This window comes from Rhinatrema bivittatum, chromosome 18, assembly GCF_901001135.1.
Source record: "Rhinatrema bivittatum chromosome 18, aRhiBiv1.1, whole genome shotgun sequence".
NCBI classification, from domain to species: Eukaryota; Metazoa; Chordata; class Amphibia; order Gymnophiona; family Rhinatrematidae; genus Rhinatrema; species Rhinatrema bivittatum.
Window position 1 is genome coordinate 37,976,504 of NC_042632.1, and position 23,655 is coordinate 38,000,158.

Genomic DNA, 23,655 nt, shown 5'->3' on the forward strand with positions numbered 1-23,655 from the left:
TATTTTACCCATGGAAATGGCTTTGAAAATTGTCATCCCTAGGTCTGTGTTACAAATGTGTGATGAATTTGGCTCAAAGTCACCTGAAAAGCTGAATTTTTCCACACCTCAAAATTCAGGTTCATCCATGTCGGGTCAAAACAAAAGCTTTAGGGTTGGATTAATCTGAGTTGGCATGGTAGGAAGAGACTGCAGATACTGTAGATAAACCGGCTTCAATCAGCAGGTATTAAGAACATCTAATTCTTGTTTTCTACCTTCTGAAAATGAGGGGAACAGTGCTTAGTTACCAATGGCAAGGTAAAGGAGAAGTTAGTGAGTCTGCAACTCCAGTTGGTGTAGCTTCATTGTTGGCCAAAGACAAAAGGAAGAGGAAGGTAGAAGAATATGGTTTACGATTTAAAAACAAATAGTGAAATACAATAAATACATTCAGTAATAAGAGATAAGGATGGAGGGAAGGAAAGGAAGAGAAAGGGAAATGAAATAGTGACTGGTTAATAAAAATAGGGGTGAGGGTGAGAGAGGGGAAAAGAAGGGAGATAAAGACATCAAGAATAGGAAGGGATCTGGGGTGTGCCTTTATTTTCAAAGGCACCAGAGGCCCCATCACATGATGGGGCAAAGGGCGGCCTGTGCCATTTTGAATAATGGCAGCCACCATGCCTGGGAGCAAGACCACCAGGGACATTTTGGTGAGTCCAGGGGGGCTTGGGAGGGTGGGCGAGGGGGTCAGCTGCTGAGGGAGTGAGTATTTTAATAAAGGGGAAGAGTTGGCTGTGGTTCCTGTGAGCATTTTTTTTTTAAACAACGAAGAGAAAAAAACCCAATATGGGGGGAAACGAGAAATGGCACAATGACGAAATGAAACACTAGTTGAAATAAATGCTTTTTGTTTCATGACTATTCATGCCACTGTTTGTGCTACTTTGTTCCTCTCTCATTGCCTTGGAGTCTTCGTGCCATGGTTGTTAGATCTTTGCCCCTCTTTCGGTGCTTTTGGTTCTTATGCCACAGTTTGTGCCACTTTGACACTTTCTTGATGCCATGAGGTGTTAATACCACGGTTGTTGGTGCCTTAGGTGTTCATATGCTGCTTTTCCCTCTTTTGGGTGGCTTTGATTCTTCATGCCACTGTTGATGGTTTTTGCCCCTTGGGGAGATCATGTGCCACTTCCTTTTATTGCCTTCGGATATTAATGCCACTGATGTTAATGTCTTTTGCCTCTCTTTTGGTACCTTGGGATCTTCGTGTCGCTATTGTTGGTGCCTTTCGCCCCTCTTTTAGTGTTTGGGGGTGTTCATTCCTCTGTTTCTTCTGCTTTGTCCCTTTTTTTTTGAGTCTTGAGTTGTTCCTGCCACTGTTGGTACCAGTTTGCCCCTTCACAATGCCCTGGAATATTCTTGCCACTGCTTGTGATGCCTTAACTCTCTCACAATGCCTTGGGCCACTTTCTCCTCCACTCTTGGTGTTTTGGAGGGCTGTTCCCTCTGCTGCTGAGGCCTGCCTGCAAGCTTCATTAAGCTTGGATGGACAACCCAAATGTTAGAATCCGAAACAGGATGCATTCCTTCTACCACTGATTTCAATAGAAACAAATGAACTTGGAAACCAAAATGAACAAAAGAAATAAAAAAAGGTTGAAAAAGCTGAAAATGTTTTCTGTGCACACCCTACTGATTTTCAGTGCTAAGCATCTAAGTTTAGGTGGGCAACCCCCAACTACACAAATAGCTCTCTTAATTCTAACCAGATTTCAGCTGAAAATCTAGCTAGGTTTGGATAAAAATTTTGCCTAACGTCAGCCACTTATCTGCTTGGCAGATCTTTGAAAATGGACCCCATTGAGTCCAGGAGTAGCCTCACAGTCTCCTGTGTTGTGTAAGAGTTGCAGAGTCTGAGAGAAGCAGGAGTAGCCAATACCCATCAGAAGAAGCGATCCGTTGCCAGTATAATAGACCAGGTAGAAGCGAACTATCTTGGAAGGGGAGAAGTTTCTATTAACACAAGCAGCTTGAGGCCTAGAAAACTATACTGCAAGTCTGCAGAAGAAATCCTACACTTCTCTTCTGGCATAATTCTATTGTCAGCGATCAAACTTTGACAGATACTGATTACAGTAAAAATGCTTAAAAGAGGCCAGAACACTGCTAATTTGTTTGCAGTGCACATTTAAAACAAAGCAAGAAAAACAACAGGGGATTTAACTAAACAAGAGATTTAAAAAAAAAAAAAAAAATCCAACATAGCATTAAGAGAAAACTGGTATAATCAATCAAGATGCATTGTACATAAACTCCCAAGTGCATCATTATAATATTACTATGCTTGGTCATTTTTTAACAAATTACCGTCCATTCTGGAAGTTTTTAGGAAAGGCTAATACTGTGCAGAAGCTTCCATTTACAAAAACAGTAATGTAAGGTACTTGGCACAGAAATAAAGTAGTAAGGTCAGCAAGTTCTCTGAGAGTCCTGTGTTCTAAGAGTAGCAGAATCCATTACTGAATAAAATGGAAACCCAGAATGCATGAGTGGGGCACTCTCAGTGACCCGAGGGTTAATCTTCTTGGACTCTCTTAACTTTTCCTCTGCTCTCCTGGCTTTTTTTTTTTTTTTTTTTTTTAAGGATAGAGATACAATCGCTTTGAACAGAACAGGTCTTTCCGCCCTTGCTTGTTGAAGTGCCCTTTGATAATGCCATTCTGGTACCTGTAAAATGTTTTTGGAGGGGTCGGGAGGGTGGGGGAAGCAAAGGGATTAGTTTTAAAGGGTCGGGGTGGGTTTTTTGTTTATCGGCTCGGGCGCAGCCGTTAAACAAAACCACAATCAGGCCCGATGGGAAAAAACCCCACATGTGAATCGGAACCGGAATCCGAACCGATTCCGGTTCCAAGTCACATCTCTACTGGTAACTCTTACCATGTTGAGGATGACCTCTTAATTTCTTTGAGGGTGTAAGGTCCTTTTGGGAGCCTTACTAAAATTATATTACAGTGGCCAATTTTGAAACTTTGTATGGTGCCTGCAGGGTGACAAGGACTATGTCCACGTGGGCCTGAAGGCATATTTTCAAAGGGAAACCCCCCACAGAGTTCCCCTTTGAGAATGCAGGGGCTGGCCATGCTACAGGTGCAAACACATCCGTGAATTTTGCACCGCTTTGCAGTAGGGGCAAAGTCTGAGGTTTAAGCGATGCGCAGGAAATTCAAAATGAAATCCTGCCTTCGTTCTCCTGCTGCCTCCCGACTACTCCTTTTTGGCACAGGTAAAAATACCCATGCTGTTTCATAGAGAAGGCACTTGAACCTTCAGAGGGGAAGGTCCGTTTTCCAGGCCCGGCCATCTCCTTTTACCTGAGTAACAGCTTAGTTACCCAGCTAAAATCTTTTGAAAATTATCCTTCATATCTATAATTTTAATAGATGATATTGCCCTAGTCCTTCGCACATCTGTTTGGGTATAATTTGGCTGCTTCCACAGAGTTAAAAGTAAAGAGAAACATTACACCAGAGGTGGTCAAATCCGGTCCTCAAGAGTCACGAACAAGCCTGGCTTTCAGGATATCCACAATTAATACGCATGACATATTTGCATACAGTGGAGGCAGTGCATGCAAATCTATCTCATCCATATAGTTATTGTGGATACCCTGAAAATTTGGCCTGTTTGTGGCTCTCGAGACCAGAGTTGGCCACCCATGTATTAGAGAAACATAGCATTGCCCTTGGTTTGAGACAATGAAGAGCTGTAAAAGCTTAACTTGGGGAGAATATGGATTAAGCAATTTAAACTCACTCTCTTACTGCTTCAAGTGTAAGAAGTATGGATGTGCATTTATTTTGAAACAGGAAAAATGCAACAAAAATGCAACAAAACAGTCTGTTTCATTTTGTCTCATTTCAATACAAAAACAAACAAAATACGCCAATAAGTTTTCTTTTCATGTTCTGATTTTTGTGTGTTCTATTTTCATTTTATACAAGCTGTTTGGATACTGCATGCACAAAAATGCAATGAAATAAAGTAAAAAAAAAAACAAAAAAACAAAAAAATCCAGATAGCCCCCCCTCCCCCCGAAACAAACCAAAATTAATTGGTGTCACACCCCTAGTAAGGAGATTGGTGCCTTACTTGCAGGTTGGCAGGATAAACCCATGCATCTGTAAAAGATCACCAGCAATCAAGTTTCTTATTTGAATCCACAAATCCAGATAATCCAGTTTGGTTACTCATCCGACCAACAAGTGTTGTAAGGATATGCAAGTAATCGGTTTCTTGAATCAAAAGCTTATGTTGAAAAAACTGGGAAGTGCTTAGTATCTGGAGTCTGAATCATTCCCCAGGAGTAATCCAAATGTGACTCATATAGGGTGGGCAATTTTCACAGACCACATTTCCATCTTTAAAGCATTGTTTTACCCGTGGAAATGGTTTAGAAAAATCCTCTCCCTATGATTAGCATGCCCCAAAGATACAATAGGTAAGAATATCTCTTGCTAGAAGTATCTTCACTCTAATTGGGAGGCTGTATAAAGGATGTTTTATATCTGGATTAGCTACACATCAGTATAGTGGAAATCTATCTTCAGGAAAGAAAAAAAAGAAATATCTAATTCAGAAAGTTTATATGCAGGTAAATCCTGATGGAGAAAAAAAGATATATTGATATATTTCTTGTAATGGGAAATTCCAAAGGAAAAAAAATCATCAAGGGAAAAGACTTGGAGGTATGGGTCAAATAAAAAATGGAGCAGAAAGATCTCTGCGGTACTGAAGATGCATGAGGCAATGGGCTATAATGAACTCCAGGGGCTGAGATAAAAAGGAGGTGAGACAAATAGTAAAGTTCTTGAAAGAGCAAAGAGAGAATTTGAATTTACTGTGGTATGCAGGAGAAGTAGGAGGCCATTGTAGGATTCCACATAAGCTCACATAGAATCCAAAACAACACATCATGGCCATTGCCAGTGTGGGAGCTGCTAATAGTGCCAAAGGCATAATTTATGGAAGGGAAACTGGGGAAAAGATGGGCATCCCATTTGGGCCCTAATAGGGCAATAGTGATTCTACCTTTACTCTTCAATCCAAGGCTGTCCAGATTATGGATCCCGGCTTTTAATCTTCTACCACCACCACCACATGCTGTTAACGGCAGCCCAGGAAGGTGACCTGAACAGACAGGAGTAGATTCTGCATGCTCTAAGCTGTGTTTCGTTTCCCCCTTCCCAGGGACACTGCATTAGTAGGTTTAATTTATTTAAACTCAGTGACAGCCTTGCTTTGAAGTTATCTTGTTTAACGCTAGCATTGGACCTTAGGAATTTACAGTTGTCTGAAAAGCATCAGTCCGGATTTTAATTTGCTCTGGCACAGAGACGCAGTGCTCGGTAGTAGCTCTAAAGGTTGCCCACATATCACTGCAGTCTTTCAACACTAGGAGTAGTTCCCTTGGTTTTCCAGGCTGCTGTTAATATTTTATCTTTTTTTTTTTTTTCATGCATTCAGAGGTGGAGAGGACATGCTGTAGTTTGTTTTATTATTTTTATTTATTTATTTTTTTTGCAGGCTGAAAAATGTAAAAAAATGTAACCATAAATATTCTATGTAGAGATACAGTGTTTGTTTACAATAAAAATGATTCTCTCTGCGCCTGTCATGCGTTCTGTGGAAGAAGTAATGCTTGTCTTTACAACTGACAGGATGCTTTTGCATGCCTGCAATCAACATTTTGACCTCTCATTTTAATCTCCATGGAAAAATCTTTCAAAAAAAAAAAATGAGATTATTGTATAAGAAGAACAGCTTTAATCGTATCAGGTTAATGGCTCTGTTACAGGTGATTAGACACTCTAGCCCAGGGCTAGTTATTAATATTCAGTGCTGTGAAAATATATGTGCGATAAAATTGTATGCAGTGTATATGACTGAAGTAAATTTGCATACATTGATATCCCGGTGAGCGTCTTGCATTTAGGAGCTGTGTTTTTCTCCTACACTTGCTCTGAATTGTATGGTTGTTTTAGTCTACGGTGCCCTGTGCCTGAGATAACGCACAGGTGGGCATACAGCTTGTGCCAAACGTCACTTAAAAAGGTGAAGGTAAGATCTGTTGTTTTACTGTTGGCCCGGATGGTTCCTCCCCATGAGGGGTCACCCCATAATTTACTTCCCCGGTCTAATGGATACAATTTCCCAAAGGTTTCCTTTCCCTCTTATCTGGGTTTATTGGACTAAAAGAAGAGCCTCAGATCACAGCTGGTGGAAGACTGGTAGCATCGGGATTTGTAAGCAAGGCTGATTATTACATCTACCAGAAGGAGCAGGAGGCCTGGCTTAGGCAGCAATTAAGAGGCTTCTGCGGATAAGGCGGCTTGACCTCAGCACTTTTCCTTCAGCTTTTCTCCTTTGCAATTCAGCAGCCTTGTGAAAGGGCGGGCGGTGCCCCAGTCTGTGCCGTCGGTCGTCCCTCTTCGTCTCACCTTCGAAGGGGCTGCAGGAGTTCGTGCAAGCAGACGAAGATCCACACACCTTGTGAAGTCAGTAAGGCGAGCTCTCCCCCTCTCTGGTATCTCTTCGCCGACTGAGCTGAGACCGGCTTTGTTTATGATGGTTTGGTTTACTGCTGCTCCCCATTCCTCTCTGAAATATAGAACCCCCTAGAACTCCACCTAATGTCAGCTTCAGCCGATGCTATAACCGGCCATGCACTTTGGAATGCTTCAGTAGGGTGTCAGAAAAAGCTCACCCGTTTCGTAGGCAATTATGAGCACTTCTGGTATATCCCTATTGTTGTTCATATTTATTTATTTATTTATTTAAAGTTTTTCTATACCGGCATTCGCGATGGGTATCGCATCATGTCGGTTTACAATTAACAAGTGAAGAGGTAACAAGAGGTCATAAATAACAATAAATAACAAATTATAAACGTAGTAGTAATAGTAAACAATATACAAGTGAAAGTTAAGGGTTGCAGTTACAATAAAACAAGGTAGTAATATAACTTGGAACAGAGAAAAGAAGCTGGGGTTTTTTAACTAGATACATATGATACATATATCATATGTAAAATCAAGTTAAGGGTGTCTCCAAGGCCAGGATCATAGGCAAAAATCCCCATCCTGAGTACACATCAAATATATTTTTTTATTGTTACTTTTGTACTTTGACCACCACCATAGAAACATAGAAATGATGGCAGCAAGCTTATGCCAGTATCTGCTGCACTGTGCAGGTTACCCCCCATGCTTATCAGTTTCCCAGAGCGTACAAGTCAGGGCCCTCAGATGCTGTCCCAATCCAATTTTGCTTAACCCCTTCTGTGGAAGCAGAGAGCAATGATGGAGCTGCATCAAAAGTATCAGCTAATGATTAAGGGTTAGTAAAAGCTGCTTCAGCAAGCTACCCCCATGTTTATTTGTTCCCCAAACCGTAAAATTCGGGGCCCTTGTTGGTTGCTGTCTAAATCCAGTTCCCCTTTTCCCAGTACCATTGAAGCAAACAGAAATTATGGAGTTGCATTAAGCCTTGATACTGTTATTTGTTAAGGGCAGCAACTGCCACACCAGCAAGTTACTCCAAGTTACCCCCATGTACTCTTTTCTTTAATTCCATCCTCGACCCTTTAGGAATCCACAGTGTTTATCCCATGCGCCTTTGAATTCTTTCACTGTTTTTGTCTTCACCACCTCCTCTGGAAGGGCATTCCCCACCCTCTCCATGAAGAAATATTTCCTGACATTGGTTCTAGAGTTTCATTCCATGACCTGTAGATCTATTGATTTCTATCTAACGGAAAAGGTCTGATGATTGTGCATCATTAAAGCCTTTCAGGTATCTGAAGGACTGTATCATATCTCCCCTGCACCTCCTCTCTTCCAGGGTGTACATATTCATATCCTTCAACCTCTCCTCATAAGTCTTCCAATGCTGACCCCTCACCAATTTGGTCGCTCTTCTTTGGACTGCCTCTTTCCTGTCTTCATCCTTTTTGAGACACAGGCACCAGTACTGAATGCAGTACTCCAGGTGAGACCTCACCAAGGACCTGTAGAAGGGCATTATCACCTCTTTTTTTTCTTACTGGTTATTCCTCTCTCTATGCAGCCCGGCATTCTTCTGGCTTTAGCCATCACCTTATCTTATTGCTTCACCGCCGTCGGATCCCCAAACACTATCACCCCAGGATCCCTCTGTTGGTCTGTGCACATTAATCTTTCAGCATTCATCACATACTGCTCTTTTGGATTACCGCACCCCAGATGCATGACTCTGCATTTCTTGGCATTGATTCCCAGCTGCCAAGTCTTTGACCACTCTTCAAGTTTTCTTAAATCACTTTTCACACTCTCCACTCCTTCAGACGTATCTACTCTTAAGTTGGGGAGAATATGACAAACTTCACTTTCTATCCCTTCCACCGGGTCACTCACAAAGATATTGAACAGAATCAGTCCCAAAACTGATCCCCACTTCTTTCTTCAGAGTAGGTTCCATTTACCATCACACACTGTCTCTGTGAGGTCAACCAGTTTGCAATCCATGCTACTACTTTGGTACCCACTCCCGAGCTTCTCGTTTTGTTCACAAGCCTCCAGACCTCTCCAAAGAAAAGTAAGTATCTATAGGAGTGTTCACAAACATTTTATTCTTCATTTCATTTTGTTTTTCATTTTGATTTTTTTTGAGGGTTTTTTTTCCCCCCATTTTGTTTCTTTTTGTTTATTTAAAATAAAAATAAAAAAGTAACATTACATTTTAAACCTTAAGAAAAAAGTGAAAGGAAAAACAAAAAAATATGGCAGGCCCTTCCAAGAAGGAAATAACGCTCCTGGGCTTCTTCTCTGATTTCAACCATTCCCTCAAACCTTTTTACCATGTTTTCTTGCTTCATGGGGCAGAAGCGATCCTCAGTCTCTCCCGCCTTGATGGTGGTATGGCTTAGAAAGGCCGATGCCATTGTTAATTTATTCCATATAAAATGGCACCAGACTGGGTTCGGGCATGGCCAGCACCATTTTGTATGAAAAAAATTAACATTAACAATGGTACTATCCATGGTGATCCAACACCATTTCTCAGCATACCTCCGGAAGTAGATTTTGGTTTTTATTTTTTTACTTGGTGGCAGTGGTGAAGTAAAGTGAATGAAAACAACTGAACTTTGTTTATTTTTCATTAGTTTCATTTTTTTAAAAACAAATGTATTTATTTATTTATTTGCTTTTATATACCGACATTCATTGGGGTGCATCACATCGGTTTACATGTTAGCGTGGAGAAATAGTAGGACGAACGTGTTGAATTGAAATGAAAGGGGAAGTTTTGTTAAATTGTCACATTTCATGTCAAATGAATGCACATTCCTACTAGATTATGGACAGGTGGATCTGATTTTGGAGACAAGGAGGAATGTTATGTTTACTATACAGGTTAAAACTCCACCCTTTCCATTATAGTTACAGCAGAGATTTTTATAGTAGTGATAACAGTGCAACTGCTTTTGAAGCTGCTCCTCGTGGCTTTTGTTCTCTTGGTAGGGGCAGAAGGCTTTTCTGTCTGTTAGATTGATATTATTGTTGGTCCTGTGATGGCAATGATAATAGGGATGATGACTTTGGGAATAGGATGCCCTGTGAGGAGTCACCTACTGCCATGCTTATCCCACTGGTGGAAGCAGCCGTGATGGATGTATCTGTACAAGTTTTAACATACTGAGAGACAGACTCAGAGGAAGAGCTTTTTAATGTACTTTTTCACATTTCAGTCTTAGAGCTTTTCCCATGGGCTTCCTTTTTCCTGCTGTCACTGCCGGTATTCATTTTGTCAACTCTTCTAAGTATATAATTTTATTGCCAGTATACTGTGTCTGTCTCTTTCTTCTTGAAACATAAAGGATCAGAAAAAATACTGATTGTCTTGTGTGATTAGTTACATTGTCTCAGTTTGGGCATGCTGGCATAATCTTCCTCATTGTCTGTAATGTATACTTGTATATAAGGATACACTGTATATTAAACTATATGAAGTTAAGCTGCATCACAGTGATTCCTCTGTTCTGCTGCTATTTATTTATTTATTCAATATATCCCATTGATCCACAAATCTCAGTGGGAAACAACTAAACATACATAATATCATATGCACATAACAAATAAAACACACTGACAGTCTAAAAATCTTGCCTAATATGGTGCCAATCTAAGCCGAAGCCCATGTAAAACTAAGGTGGTTTATATAAAGATCATTATATCAAACATACAAATAATCTTTGTTTCTAACAATAAGTGTGGGGGAGGAATAGCCTAGTGGTTAGAGCAGTGGACTATGAACCAGGAGACCAGGGTTTGAGTCCTGCTGTCACTCCTTGTGACCTTGGGCAAGTCACTTTACCCTCCATTGCCTCAGGTACAAAAACTTAGATTGTAAGCCCTCTGGGGATAGAAAAATACCTACAGTACCTGAATGTAAACCGGTTGATATCTTGATTGAGATCAAATGTCGGTATATAAAAATAATAAATAAGTACTTTCAAGTGCACTAATTTGGAAAAAAATTTCAAAAGGAACTTCTTAATGATGCTAGACCTATCAGCAGCATTCAATACTGTAAATCATAATATCTTACTAAACAGATTAGAAGAAATAGGTCTAAAGAACAAAACAATCAAATGGTTCAAATCATATCTAAATAATAGATACTACCAAATTCAAATAAAAGACGTAATGTCAAAAAAAATAAACCTTCAAACAGGAGTCCCACAGGGTTCAGATTTATCAGCCACCCTATTCAACACATACCTCCTCCCCTATGTCACCTACTAGCCAGTCTAGGCATATTGCACTACATATATGCTGATGATATTCAACTAATTTTACCCATTGAGGACACAATCGAAAAGACTCTGAACATAGCCATCATGTATCTGGATATCATCAAACAGTTACTAAACCAGATGGAACTCGTTACTAATATAGAGAAAACAGAATTCCTACTCTTGGAATGTAAAACTATTGAAATCATCCAAAACCCTATTATAATAAAAAATAACCAAAAAATAGAACTAGCAGAGAAAGTAAGAAACCTTGGAGTGATAATTGACACAGAGCTTAACATGAAACAACACATCTTTAAAAGTAAGGGAAGGATACGTCAAAATTCATTCTTTCTTTATGAGAACCCATATCCACTCTCGCATCATCTCCTGCTTAGACTACTGCATATTGCTCCTCACAGGTCTTCCAGTGAATCACCCCCTCCACTACAATCTATCCAGAATTCAGTTGCACCACTTGTCTTTCGCAAAAGACACTACACCTATATAAACCCCCTTTTCAAGTCACTACATTGGCTCCCTGTCCATTTCCACATACATTTCAAGCTCCTCTTACTTCCCTACAAGAGCCTTCACGCTGCAGTTCCTCACTACTTCTTTATTATTTCTCTCTATATCCCTCCTTCTGAACTCCACTCATCAGGCAAGTCACTCTTATTGATGCCCTTCTCCTCTACCACTAACTCCTGACTCCATGCTTTCTACATGGCTGCACAGCATGCTTGGGATAGACTCTCTGAGGTTGATTTTAAAAGCATTCCTTGTGTGAAAATACCCACATATTGCGTGTATGTGGGCCTCGCATGAGCAACGTGGATTTTAAAAAGCTGCAAATTACGCACGCATGTTATAAAATAGCCGCATCCATGTACGCGCACAGGAGCCTTTTAAAATCTCCCCCTAGATTTTACTTAATTTAAGATTTTACTTAAAACTTGGAGTTTTAGTGCTTATAGAACAGGGTGAAGGGTCCAGGTCAATTGTGCAGAATGAAGAACCAAAAGGGTCAGAAAGACCCTCAATATTTAACTAGACAGAATTTGAAAACTGGGAATGTGCCTTGCGTGATCATCTTTTAAAATCTGCATACATACGCGTGTAAAAGCCGACAAAGTCCTATGGAAGACACATATGCTAGCTTTGCTCAAGTAAAATTAGGAGCATACTTGCGTTTGGTGTATTTTAAAACATATGCATGCAAGTGCATGCACAATTTAAAATTCCAGTGTATCTTTGGTCACGTGTTGATACACGTGTGTATGGGTCATGCATGCTCGTTTTAAAATTACCATCTCTGAGTCTGTGCATCATGCATCTTCTCTGACCTTATTTAAATCAAGTGTAAACCCCTACCTTTTTTGAAGCTACTTTTAAATCTTAACCGCTGATTATCCTGCTTACGGCCTTATCGATTTTAACTGTTTTCTTAATAAATGAAATTCCCAATTTTCTTTGTATGTTTTTCTTGATTAGATTGTAAATTCTACCGAGAAGACACTGTCTCTTATGTATTTTTGTGTAGTGCCCTACACAGTGGGGGAAGGAGTTATTAACCGTAATCATTGCTCAGTGATGATACCTCAGACCAGACTTACAGTCTACATTAGCCAGGTTCCTGAGCCACACTTGTAGCCCCCTTTCCAAGGTCTGTTACAACTTAGGCTGAGCTGTTGAGAAGGAAATGTAAAAAGAAGGTGGGGGATGGAGGAGGAAATCCCAGGGTAGCTGGAAATGAAAACTTTTGGTGCCATAAACCAGCTGAGGTTGTTTCTGACTGAGATGAAGGTCCAAAAGACCAGGAAATAAAACTATGGGGGGGATCAACAAAAATAAAATAAAACCTCTTCATGATACTTGGGGCTCAGTTTTTAAAACTTTTCCCTATTTTGTCCAACTTGTCATGCTTAAATTTAAAAAAAAAAAAAAAATCACACACTTCCAACACCATTCATTTCCCTGAACCATATTTAATCTCCATATGTCACACCCATAGAGCAGATTCCAAAGCAATCACTTCTATGCAAATTGGCAGGAGAATGTTTCTGTACTGCTGTGCTTTTCTTGTTTAGTGTATCTCTGACATAAAAATGGAATGCACTTCAGAACTCAGCACGAATCCCATTTTCTCCTTCTTTACAAACACAAAGCAGAGTTCTGATGTTTCTACTTGCTTTTTATTATTAGCTTTCATTTCATTCTATATTTACTTCATGCCTCAAGCTTCTTAAAACTATTTTTTTTCTTATTTTCTAGTTAACATTGCTACAGAGTACATTAACAACACATTTTACTTGCAAAATGACTGCTGCTGCCAGCACTGGGGTAGCCCTCCAGAGCAGTTATAGTAAGTACAGTGGTTCCCAATCATGTCCTGGAGGCATACCCAGCTAGTCTGGTTTCCTGGATAGCCACAATGAATATCTATGTAAGGGATTTGCATATACTGGGGATCTCCAATCTCATGCAAATTCATTGTGGCTAACCAGAAAACCAGACTGGTTAAGTATGCCCCCAGGACTGGATTGGAAACACTGGCAAATGGTAGTAAAAGGTGCAGTAGGGTAAGCTAACTCAAACTACCCCATTGAAATGCCTTAAGCCTGCTTTGATGAGAACTTGACATCAAGGGCAAACCAGATATTTCCCCTTTCATTCTCATCTCACTCTTGGCATCTAGACTGTGCATAAACTAACAACTGCTAAGTATAATAGCAGTTTATGTGATGAAGCCATATTCAGAACCTACTAATAAAAGGGTCCCATGTTGTTTTATACAATTCACTGAATAACTGTGATGCTGATGCTGTTCCATCACTTCAAACCATGACTGGATGGTAACCCAGAGGACTAGGGGGTATTCCATGAAGTTAGCAAGTAGCACATTTAAGACTAATAGGAGAAAATTCTTTTTCACTCAATGCACAATTAAGCTCTGGAATTTGTTGCCAGAGGATGTGGTCAGTGTTGAGAATCAGGAGGTGGATCCTTGGTTCGACCGGCAGAGAAGGGATGAAGTAGATCTCCGCTGATGGAGTAGGTCGGAAGGCGGTGCCGCAGCTGTAGATGGACGGTCTTCACCCTGGAAGTCTGTGACCCCTCCAGGAGACTCCTGTGGAGGCCCAGACCGCTGGAAATTAGGTGACTTCACCCTGGAAGCCCGCGATCCCCCCGGGAGGAGCCCGTAGGGACCCGGGCCGCTGGGACTTAGGAGAGCGGCTGGCGGCGTAGACGAGTGGGCAGACCAGGTTCAGGGCAGGCGACTGAAGACGTGGACGAAGAACAGACCAGGATCAGGGCAGGCGGCTGAAGACGTGGACAAAGAATAGACCAGGATCAGGGCAGGCGGCTGAAGTCGTGGACGAAGAACAGACCAGGATCAGGGCAGGCGGCTGAAGACGTGGATGAAGAACAGGACCAGAAGATACTCCAAAGATGAATTCCAAAAGCAGGGAGTGGAACAGAAAGGCTGGAACGACAGGTGGAGACAGGCAGACAGGATCAGGCAGGCAGGATCAGGCAGGCAGACGAGCAGGAACAGACAGGCAACTCTCCACTCAATGAGTCGACCGTGTTGCAAGGCGAAATTCTGGGGTCAGACGCCAGGTTTAAATCCCTCTCGGCGTCTGACATCATTGTAGGGGGCTGGCTCAGCTTTCGCGCCAGAGGCCCTTTAAAAGGGTTCCCTCTGCGCGCGCGCATGAGCCTAAGGAGAAGGGTCTGTGTAGCGTTTGGCGGCGTCTCCCTCGTGGGGACGCCGCGATGTAGGCCCGAGCAGGCCCAGGCAATCCAGAGGCTTGACCGGCATTCCCCGAGGCAGAGAAGGTAAGGGTCCGGTTGCGAACCACAGCAGTTAGTGCAGTTAGTGTAGCTGGGTTCAAAAAAGGTTTGGATAAGTTCTTGGAGGAGAAGTCCATTAACGGCTATTAATCAAGTTTACTTAGGGAATAGCCACTGCTATTAATTGCATCAGTAGCATGAGATCTTCTTGGTGTTTGGGTAATTGCCAGTTTCTTTTAGCCTGGTTTGGCCTCTGTTGGAAACAGGATGCTGGGCTTCATGGACCCTTGGTCTGACCCAGCATGGCAATTTCTTATGTTCTTATGAGCAAATTCCACCAGTGCCAAAAATTCTCGAAAAAAATCAGGTGCAAATCTTTGTGTGTGCTTTTTTCTTTAGCAATTTTTAAATGGAAAATATACTCCTCTTTCCCCTTTTAGAACTGGTGCAAAATCTGTAGGTTAAAGTATCCACAGACTTTGCCCTTACCAGTACAATTTTGGAAATTGCACAATAAGGACTTTACAGAGTCTGAAGTATTTTTAACTCACTACCAGAAGTAATCCTACTGCTTCCCCTCCCCCTCCATACTACCACTGCAGTATGAAGTGGGGAGAGGGGAATGATAAAATGAGGAAAATGATTAGAAAAAAACTGAAGGAGCAACTGCAAATGTTAAGAGTTTAGCTCAGGCATTGATGTTGTTTAAAAATACCATCTTGGAAGCCTAGAACACATGTATTCCATGCATTAGAAAAAGTGTAAAGAAGGCTAAACAACTGCCAGCATGGTTGAAAGGTGAGATGAGAAAGCCTATAATATCTAAAAGAACATCTTTCAACAATTGAAAAAGGTATCCAAATGAAGAAAACAGGAAACAGCTGAAGCACTGGCAAGACAGATGCAAAGCATTCATGAGGAAGGCAAAGAGAGAATTTGAAAAGAAGCTTGCTGTGGAAGCAAAAACTCATAATAAAAACTTTTTCAAGTACATTCAAGGCAAAAAGCCTGTTAGGGAGTCAGTTGGACCATTAGATGATCAAGGGGTAAAAGGAGCACTTAGGGATGATAAAGCTATAACAGAGAAACTAAATGAATTCTTTGCTTCGGTATTCACTGAGAAAGATATGAGAGATATATATACCCATGCTAGAAATAATGTTCAGAGGTGATGATTTAGAGCAACTAAAACAAGTATCAGTGAACATGGAAGATGTACTAGGGCAAATTAACAAACTAAAGAGTAGCAAATCATGTGGTCCAGATGGTATATATTCCAGATTGCTGAAAGAACTGAGAAATGAAATTGTGGACCTGCTATTGGAAATATGTAAACTATCAATATCTATGGTACCTGAAGACTGGAAGTTTGCTAATGTAATGCCAATTTTTTAAAAGGGATCAAGGGGTGATCCAAGAGACTACAGATCAGTGAATCTGACATCTGTGCCAGGCAAAATGGAAGAAACTATCATAAAGAGCAAAACTGCTGAACTTATAGATAAGCATAGTTTAATGGAACAAAGCCAACATGGATTTAGCCAAGGGAAGTCTTGCCTCACAAATTTGCTACATATTTTTTAAGGCATAAAACATGTGGATAAAGGTGAGCCAGTTGATATAGTGTATCTGGATTTCCAGAAAGAATTTGACAAAGTCCCTCATGAGAGACTTCTTAGAAAATTAGAAAGTCATGGGATAGGTGGCAGTGTCCTATTCTGGATTGCCAACTGGTTAAAAGATAGAAAACAGAGTAGGGCTAAATGGTAAATTTTTCCAATGAGAAAAGGTAAATAATAGAGTACCCCAAAGATCTGTTCTGGGACCGATGCTTTTTAATATTTATTTATTTATTTATAACTTTTCTATACCGAAGTTCAAATAACAGAGTTAATTATCACTCCGGTTTACATTGCAACCATAAAAACAGTGACAAAGCTGTCTTACATAGAACAGGGGGAGAGAAAAACTTGGATACAGCTTAAGCATGGGGAGTAATGTGTCAAAACTGGTAAGAACTGATAAGAGTTGGCTTTTTGGGGTAACAAGGTATTCCGAGGGAGGGGGTAGGAATGAGGGATTGGAAGGGGGGTTGGAAGGTGGGGGGGGAGGGTAGCGGAGGGTTTTAAAATGTGTTTTAATATGTTTTAAAATGACCTGGAAATGGGAAAAACAAGTGAGGTTATCATATTTGCAATGATACAAAATTATTCAAAGTTGTCAAATCGCAAGAGGATTGTGAGAAATTGCAAGAGGACATTGCAAAAATTGGAGAATGGGCATGCAAATGGCAAATGAATTTTAATGTAGACAAGTGCAAAGTGATGTATTTAGGGAAGAGTAACCCAAATTATAGCTAAAAAAAATGCAAGTTCCACATTAGGAGTCACCACTCAAGAAAAGGATCTAGGTGTCATCATTGAAAGTATGTTGAATTCTTCTGCTCAGTGTGCAGCAGCAGCAGCCAAGAAAGCAAATAGAATGCCAGGGATTATTAGGAAAGGAATGGAGAATAAAACAGAGAATAGCATAATGACTCTGTATCGCTCCATGGTGCGACCTCATCTTGAGTATTGTGTGCAGTTCTGGTCACAACATCTCGAGAAAGAAATAGCAGAATTAGAAAAGGTACAGAGAAGGGTGACCAAGATGATAAAGGGAATGAGCAAATTCCGTATGAAGAAAGGCTAAAGAGGTTAGATCTCTTCAGCTTGGAGAAGAAATGGTTGAGGAGATAGAGGTCTATAAAATGAGGATTGGAATGGAACGAGTAAACGTTATCCAGTTGTTTACTCTTTCAAAAAATACAAATATCAGGGGACACACAATAAAGTTACTTGGTAATACATTTAAAACTAATAAGAGAAAATATATTTTTACTCAATGCATAATTAAGTTCTGGAATTCATTGCCAGAGAATGTGGCGAAAGTTGTTAGTGTAACTACGTTTAAAAAAAAAGGTTTGGACAAGTTCCTGGAGGAAAAGTACATTAACCATTATTAAGGGAGAGTTGCAGAAATCCACTGCTTAATCTTGGGATAAGAAGCTTGCAATTCATCTACCCCTTAGGATCCTGCCAGGTACTTGTGGACGTGGCTAGGCCACTGTCGGAAACAGAATACTGGGCTTGATGGACCCTTGGTCTGACCTAGTATGGCAAGCTTTATGTTCTTATGTAATTCACTTGTATTTTCTGGTAATGGCATCTTTTACTATGATCTGCTCATTCTCGTTGGACATGAGGAAGGGAAATATGTATTAATTTAGTCTAGTATAAAGGCATCACCCTTTTTTTTTTTTGTTGACCTTTATTTTCAGACAATACACTGAAATCTTCAGGCCGGCGTGCAGCAGAAGTCCCTTCTGCTTCTGAGACCCCCACAGTGCCATTAACTATCCAAACAGGCAAACGTGCAACAATACTGTTCTCATTAATAGAACATGAAAGCGAGTGAATCACCTCGGAGCACAATACTTCCAAGTCATGATAAAATCCATGTTAGGATAAGAGGGCAAAATATGAGCACCCACAGTGAATGCCAGTCTAGACGGTCTCTTATTACTCTGTAACTTGCTACTGGAATTAATCTTCTTGATTTATGGCCACTGTTTGTATAATGACCAAGAGGCTTCTGTGAAAATGAGTTTGAAAAATTAAGGAAAAGCTGCATCAGCATTCAGACTGTGTATTCTTTCTGTATCATAGAGCAATATCATTGAAATGCCAGACTAATAGCATATAAGGAGCATAATTCTTAACCCAGGGATGAAACTTTATATTGCCCCCGAATCTGTAACTCAGTCTCTCGGGTTTGAAATTATAGCATACATAAATATAAATGCTAAAGTATCTGCAGAAACATCAACTTTTCTAAAACAGCATTAAAAAAAAAATCTACTGTATAACCTACCCTTGAGAACTGTCTGGGGACTTGAAAAAAAACAGAATGCATTAAGCTAAAACATACACCAAAAGGATGAAGGAAAGCATAATGAACACATTTAAAGCAGCTGTTTTATATAGATAAAGGTAACTGTATTATACAGAGAGGGAGATTTAAAAAAAACCACAAAACATCAGTATAGTCAAAGAAACATACAGTATGGCAGTGATAAGGAGCGGTCCAGCTAGTCTGCCCAATTTCATTCTTGGTGCAGACCTCACTTGATCTTTGTATTTCCTCTCATTTCATAGCGACTAGAGCTCTTCTGTGCTTTTCTTGAATTTCGTTACCATTTTTGTCTCCGCCTCCAACGCTGGGAGGTTATTTCATGCGTCCTACCCACCCTTTCCTTAAAGAAATATTTCCTTGTGTTGCTTCCGAATCTACCCACCTTGGAGCTTCATACTGTGACAGGGTGAAGCAGGAACCATTATTAACTATTTATTTATTTACTTCCACAATTTCTATTCAGCTGATATAACAGTCTCAGCGGGTTGCAGTCAACATACACAGTAAAGCATAAAAAAAAACCTTATGCAACACAAAACATAAACATACCAAAACCATTAAAAAAAAAAAAAAAAAAAGCAACATTGCTATGCATCAGTTAGATGCTGTGTCCAGATTTCCCACTATTGATGCTTTAAGAGGTGCTGCACGCTGTTCGCTCCTGAGGTCTAGAGAGACCTCAGGAGTGAGCCAGGAGCAGGGCATCCAGGCACGGCATCAGAGCTGCCGTCATGGCTGTGGCCTGCGACATCCGAGCAGCATGAGAGGTGAATATCATGGCTTGCAGGGCTGCCCGAGAACCGCAAAACATAACACGTATCCATTGTGGATATCCTGAGATCAAGAGTGTGAGTATGAGGGGGAGAGAGTGTATGTGTGTGTGTGTGTGTATGTGGATAGACAGAGAGAGAGATGGGGAAAGCAAGATTTGAGGAGAAGTGAGTAGGGACGGAAGGGAAAAAAGCAAGACTGGAGAAAAAGAGGAAAGCAAGGTACAGGAGTGGTGAATAATAATGGGGAAGAAAGGGGCAAGCAAGTGGAGAGAGCCAGAGTGGGGAGGGGGAGAGGATTAAACAGTGCGGAGGGGAGAATAAAGGTGGAGAATGGAAAGAAGTGATTGAGTGAGGACGATGATCAAGGGATAAGATGGGAGAGAGAGGAACAAGGATGAAGATAGGACCCAATGCTACCCCCCCCCCCCCCCCCCAAGATTAGACCTGATTCAGACAGAAACTTTGTTTTATGCTAAAATCTCTGACCTGCTGCCTGGTATCTGTTTTAAGAAACGCACACATATTGAACTTTCTCAGAGGCGAATAAATGTGATTTTTCAAGATAAAGCTGATTGGGAAGCAGGGAAGGAGAATATTAATGTCTGAATATTCATTTCTCAGACAGGGAAACAAGCTTCCTTAGAACATATACATTTTGGAAGTCTATTCCTAGAATCATTACTTGTGAATCACCCTTTCATTTCTGTAGCTTCCAAAGTACCTTGGCTTCCTTAACTTTATCTTTCAGGTAATTCTATTCATCATCCAGTTTTAGATTCTGAGACTGTTCTCAAAAACCTTGATATGAATTTAAGCAGTCATATTCTATCAGTAAATTTGCATTTGCTGCTATAATTACATAACATCTTTAAGATCTGATTGGCTTCATAATTTTCTGCTGTACAGATCTTAGATCACGTAAGGTACTTCACTGTGTGGTTGCTAGATGAATACAAAAACTCTGCATTGCGCTGTCCAAGAATTTCGGAAGGTACTCAGTGAATTTTATATTTCACTTTTCCTTCAATGGGACATTCATTACAAAACAAAAGACTTTAAAAACAGATAATGCTGATTATAAAATATCTAGGTTTCGTAATGGTCTTGTTATTTCTAACGTTTGTGGAAAAACGTGAATGCTGTAATGCAGTCTTGTTTTTTTTGAATTGCTCATTCTCATGTCTGTCTTGGGGACGGTGATGACTGTGCATGTGCCTATCTGTACCTTGTGAGTGTGAGATGGCAACTGCAATGGTAAGACTGTGAAAGAAGGTACTTTGGTTAGTGAGAGGAAGGAGTGGGGAGGGGGGAAAGAAGAGGTGAGATTGGATGGGAGGAAGCAGGAATGGAGCTGCTGGAGGGTCCTCCATCCCCCACCCTAAATTATGCCAATCAGTTGCCAAACCTCCCTCTCTTTCTTCTACCACCAAATCTCAAAGTCTCTCTTTCTCTCTCTTTTCCCTCCTCTCCCCTGATCCCAGAACTTCCCCTCACCCAGTCCCTTCTCATCCACCTCCCAGATCCTGCCTCTTCCATTCTCTTCTCACCTTTCTCTGATCCTCTCTCCTCCTCCCCTCTCCAAATCCTCCCGCTCGCTCTTTATCCCTTCCTTAAGATCTCCTTTTCCTCTCTTCCGCCATCCCTGATATTCACTCCCTTCCCCACACTGATACCGGTGATCTCTCACTTATAAAATCATCAAAAGAACAAAATGCAAGCAAGGTGTGAAACTACTTTATTTTTATAACGCAAAATAAATTTGCATTATTAAAAAAAAAAAAAGCAAAATAATGCAAAATTACCACAGAATTTCAGTAATTTTGCTGTAAAATTCGCTAAAGATTGCTTCAAAATTCACACCTGAGCTATCTAGGGAACTTAGAAATTGTGGTGGAACTGACTAAAATCCACAGACGTGGTTAAAATGACTTTCAAGGAAGTTGCATATAATTAACCAAATTACAAATGGCTCCCAGTCAGATGATTGTATGATTAGAATAATGCATACTTTTGTAATTTCAACAGTGATTTTAAAATGGGCAATCAAAAATTGTGTATGACCTGCTAATTAAAGGGCATGCAAATCTAATTTTTATAAATACAACTCCCCCTACTTCCATTAGATGTTTTCAACAAGAAATGCACTGCATGATTGCAGAAATGGGCAGCCCCCCCTCCCCCCCAGCACAAATGTGTAGGTGCTGCAAGTAATGGGCACCCAGATGGGTGGCCACACACCTCCCGCAGTCCATACTTCCCTCGGCGGCCTTGTGGCAGAATCCGGCATCTATAGATGATGACGCAGCCCCTTCCCAATTGGTCCAGCATTGGGCACGATGAGGTCATCTATACATGACCTAGCACTGGACCCCCTTGATTGGTCAAGAGGGGGCTGCACAATGACGCAGAGGGGAGGAAGGTGGGCCAGCAGGAAATTTAAATGCTGCCAGCTACCGCAATGCTTCCTCTTCCGCCTCGGCCCAGTGGATGTGGCGATAACCACCCAACTGTTAGATAGTTGTTACTTGTTAGCCACGTCACACCGGGGGTGACCGAGTCCATAATGGGAGATGTAGAGACAACAGAATGTACTAGGGAGGTGCCATTAAGGAAACTAGTGGCTACTAGGGCCACCCCTTACAATAGATGGCCAAAGGGGGATTGGTTCTTGAAGTATTCACTGACCAGAATGAAACAGTGGTAGGCTTGCTGCAAGATGGCCTACCCAGGACTCCTCTTAGGACGATTCCCCCCCCCCCCCCCACCTATTGGGTTTGTAAGAGTGAGACCTCAGGACAGTCCCTCAAGTGGAAACTCAAGTATGAATTTATTGGCACCTACTCTTGGGGGGGGGGGAGCGCAGGTAGCTGTGTAGGACTCGGCACCCCAATTAATTTCCTTGTCAAGGCATCTAATAAATGGCTGCAGCCATTTGCATCCGGTCTCATGTTATGTTTGCTTCCTGTGTTATTGTTATGGTTTTAACACAGGGGTGGGGAAGGAAAAGGGAAGGGGTGAGGGGAGCCCTGGGTGTCTAGGCTGCCTCAGTTATACTTTCTCAGATTATCTTAATGCTGATTGACTGTTCTACATTTCCTGAGGTGGTAAGAATAATGGGTTAATATCTGGTACTGAAAAAGAGAGATCATATATCATATCACAAGTAAAACGAAGTATGGAAAGAACTGAAAAGGAAAGGGACTATGAAGTTTATGAGAGCTTTAGGTTGGTTGTATAGTATATATGGTTTGGCAATACTCTTTCAAAAGAGTAATTCTCAGGTAGCCCGCATAGTAGCAATAAAGTCTGCGTGTACAATATACATGCAAATTTTAGTGAGTATTTTCAAAGCAAATTATATGTATAAGTTCCCTTTGTAAATATTTGGGTAATTGCTTGGTTGCATGCACACATCGCTTGCGCAAAGTTACACTTTCTCTTTGGAGGGTGTAACAAATGCAAACATGGGCCTTTGTAATGGTTATTGGGATGATGTCCGCTGATTTTCTTTTATGGCGTGGCACATGCCAAGGTTGCTCTTTATCCCCCTTGCTAGTTTTTTTTACTTACATTGGAACCTCTTTTACAATGGATTAAGGATAATGTGGAGGTAGTTGGGATTCCTGTTGTAGGTTCTGATCCTGGACAGTTTAACAGGTTCGATCATCAATGCCCCCGACAACGCCATAATGAATGTGATAAATAATGCATCATGAGATGCGTATGCAAATTTTAAAAATTTAGTTAAAAGAGGGGGGGTTTTGACAATGAGGGGTGTTTAATGTTGTGTGCAATAGCGTTTCGTGTGCTATTGCACAATTTAAACCGGAAATAACTGCACCGTTTTTCCTGGGAAGAGAGACAGAGCGAGCCTCTGGGAAGGCGCACACATATTCATCAATTTTTTATACCACTGTAAGAGGGGCAACTAGTAGGGATGTGAATCGTTTTTTGACGATTTAAAATATCGTCCGATATATTTTAAATCATCAAAAATCGTTAGGGCCACGATACAATACCAATTCCCCCGATTTATCGTCAAAAATTCGTAAATCGGGGGAAAGGGGAGGGCAGGAAAACTGGCACACTAAAACCCCCTAAAACCCACCCCCGACCCTTTAAATTAAATCCCCCACCCTCCCGAACCCCCCCCCCAAATGCATTAAATTACCTGGGAGTCCTCCGTAGCGGCGGTCCGTGGCTAAATCGGGGGAAGGGGGAGAGCACGAAAACCGGCACACTAGATCGTGAGGTCTTCAGCCGGCGCCATTTTTCAAAATGGCCACCACAAAATGGCGGTGGCCATAGACGAAA